General features: G+C 29.7%; 1 non-coding gene across 1 annotated transcript; it reads left to right on the forward strand.

The window, feature by feature from the left end:
- The first annotated feature begins 3,340 nt into the window (after positions 1 to 3,340).
- On the forward strand, positions 3,341 to 3,426 carry TRNAY-GUA. The gene is given in 2 exon segments: positions 3,341 to 3,377; positions 3,391 to 3,426. It is a non-coding gene; the product is annotated as a tRNA-Tyr (tRNA).
- The last annotated feature ends 242 nt before the right edge of the window (positions 3,427 to 3,668 follow it).

Consider the following 3,668-nt stretch of genomic DNA (forward strand, 5'->3'; position numbering starts at 1 on the left):
CCAAAACATATGTTGTCAATTGATGTCATTATTGTCATCAATTATGACTTAAATGACCAATTAATAATATTTCAATCACCAACTATGAACTATGTGGTCAACTATGCAGCGGCAATAACCAACTATGACTTATATGACCAATTATGACATGTGTCTAACTGGTACTTGAGCTACCAACTACGATATATGACTAATTACTACTACAAAAACCAACTAAAACTTATGTGCCAACTACAACTAATACACAGAAGCTAGTAATCAACTATGACTTACGTGACAAATTACAGTTATGTGACCAACCACGACTTATATGACTAACTACTAATGTTACTTCTAACTACGATCTCTATAACTAACTCACACTATTGCAGCTACTAACACGATTTATGTGATCAACAACGACTTATGTGGCTAGTTACTATTACATATTTATGTTATGACCTCTGTGACCAACATAAGCTCTTACTATCACCAACTACAACCTATATGACCAATTACCTATGTCCTTTCTGACTAATTGTTGCTATTACAACCAAGGATCACGTTTGTTGTAGCCCAGTTATAAATATTATAAGTACTATTATACACAGATATATATCACCATTTTAATTACATCTTTTCCAATTCAGGAGAAGAGCGAACATCTCTTTAGGATTTTTCCACATAAAAATCACGGTGTCTTATTCTGCTACTTTTCTATTATCTGTGTGTGTAGGATCTTCGTAGAATACAAAGACATTAAATATCACTTACCACCGTGAATCCTCCGACACATCATTTCTTATAATTTCTTAGTATGATGTGTTTTTTTTTTCATTTGATTTATCTTGATGTTAGCTTTATATAAGTTTTGATTAATTGTCTATGCATTATCATAAGAAAAAAATTATTGACTTCAAAATTAATCGCTTAATTCTTATAAAGTATTATGATACAAATTTCTAAAAATTATTCACTCATAAAAACATGAGTTCAAATCACTTACAACTACCCATCCTTAATTTTGCACAAGCTAAGATGTCAATTCAAACCATACGTTAATAGGAATTCCTCATCTATTTATCTATGCATGAAAAAAAGAAATGCATCCATCTAAGAAATAAATTTAAAATATATTTTTTTTCTTACAAATTTATTCAAATGGGATTTTAGTCTAAGGAATTAAATAAATTATTTTTTTTAAATATATTCAATCGGGCCCACACGGCATCATATTTTAAATGTGGGCATATTAGGTGCATGAATTGGGGTTAATATATTATATATTCATGATTGAAAGCATATTGTTTGGCCTGAGGTTCGCTATTAGTCGCATCATTAACATTTACATTTTGGGGACTTTACAAGTATACCACTCAATTCTTATGTATTAACATATATCAATCACTTAAGTTTTCAATTTTTACATATTGATCATAGATTTCTTTGTTAGGTGGTTGATATATTAATATATAAGAATTCGGGGATGATTTTGTAAATTTTCCTTAAATTTTAATTCTTTTGATATTTGATTTTTGCTGTTTATAACTTCAAATATGATGCAATTACATGCTGAGCACCCACAATATGCTATTTACAAATGAGCCACGCTCTAAAGAGCTTAATGTCACTTAATTAATGGTAATCAAAACCACTTCAATGCCCAAAGAATGGATTAGTTTAGAGATTTTAGCTAAAATTACTAAAATTCTATCATTAAAAATTATAAATAATCTAAAATTATTCGATGGAAAATGAACATTGAATTTGACCACCGCCGACGGCCGTTGACCACCATTTTCCGGTCTCCACCGATATGCATCGGCTGCCGTCTGTCGACGTTGTAATTCAGAGAGATTTGTAATCCTATGATATAATGGATCTCTATAATCAACTTATAGTGAATTTTTACAACTGGTTCAGACATCATGGTTTTTTCCCTTTACCGAGTTTCCACGTAAAAATACTTTTGATGTCACTATTGATCGTTTCTTTTTATCTAAGTGTTATTGTCATCCAATTTATTGGTTGACATGCTAATATTTTCATTCTCAATGTGTTATTGTCATCCAATTTATCTTAAAAGAACTTGGTTTGAGCCAAATTGAACTCAAATAAGATTATTTGTAGTAATTAATTTGTCTTTCTGAGCCACATTATATTAATTATAAATCCATTGAAAATCAACATATCATAAATGATTGCCAAGCTTATAATCTAAGTATTAAGATGCTCATACTTATAAAACTTCAAGTCTTTAAATTATATAAAAATATGAATAATATTATTTTTGTGAAAATAAAGTGTATATTTTCATGCATATATGTAATTAAGATATTAAAATGTTATATAACTAAATATAAACATTTAAACGCTAAAAATCTACGCAGTTTTCAAATAAATATATGGGCCTCCATATGCCCAAGCGAAGCCCACAGTCATTCAGTTATTTTAAGATCATTAATGGACATGCATGGTATATTGGTATCATCGATTCTGTTGGTTTGAGTTTCTCCTCCACTCACTCAGGAACGCTTATTACGTACGGACACCGCAAGTAAAGTTGCGTGCGGTGTTCGATCTGGACCATTGAAATACGTTTTTTTATTTTTTTATTGTTAGAGTGGGGCCCACACTAAATTTTTGACTGTCTACATGTGACACCGCACGCAATAATTTTTCCTTCCTCAGACTCCCAAACCCTTCTGTGTCGATATAAGGAGATGACATGCAAAGCTAGGGCATGTTTTGGCTTTGATTTGTTGCATTTAAGATGTGTATTTACATTTCTATCCTGAGATTCAATTTACAACTATGCTATGCCTATATAAAAAATGAAAAATATGTGTGGGGGTTTACCATAAATTTTGATATTTGAGTGAGAATTTGAGAAACGTGTGAAAGAGGGTGCTAGATTTGTAAATAACAATGTTTTGAGTTCCATGCATGTAATTGACCATTCATTTTTATCAAATTCTCAATGATTTAGTCACGTGCATTCCATTCTGTAGTACAAAAACCCTCGGTGCTAAATTTTGTACATAATGTTAATTAATTATCCCTATTTTGGGTTTTTATTATTAATTTACAGATGCTATAAATAAAATACAAATTTCATGAAATATTAATATTTTAGCAAAAAAAAAAAAAAGTAACATTAAAAAAATAGATATGTATTAATTTTTTAAACATATCATAAAAATTGCGTTAGATTATTTAGTCCTAATTTATTTCGTTTAGCAAATTAGTAATTTTATCACTTGATAGAAAGGAAGAAATAAATTAGTTTTGTTTGCTATTTTCATTAAATTGAGTAAAGTATTTTATATTTATAAATTATATGTAATTCTTAGGACGTCAACCGACCTTAGCTCAGTTGGTAGAGCGGAGGACTGTAGTGATTGCAGATGAATCCTTAGGTCGCTGGTTCGAATCCGGCAGGTCGGATTTTATTTTTTTAATAGTATTTTGTAAGGTTTTATTTAGCTATTTAGACTGCATTTTTTATTTTAGGGGTAATTACACCTGAGACCATCCAAAACTTGCCATTTACAAATCAAGCAACTTCTTTCATCTAATTTTGAAATTTTCACTAAAAAATTAAAATTAGAGCTAAAACCCCAACCAACAATGATGTAAATAAAGGAATAATTTCAAACAAATTATTTGAAATATTGATACTCACAAAT

The sequence above is a fragment of the Phalaenopsis equestris genome, unplaced genomic scaffold, assembly GCF_001263595.1.
Source record: "Phalaenopsis equestris unplaced genomic scaffold, ASM126359v1 Scaffold001098, whole genome shotgun sequence".
Lineage (NCBI taxonomy): Eukaryota > Viridiplantae > Streptophyta > Magnoliopsida > Asparagales > Orchidaceae > Phalaenopsis > Phalaenopsis equestris.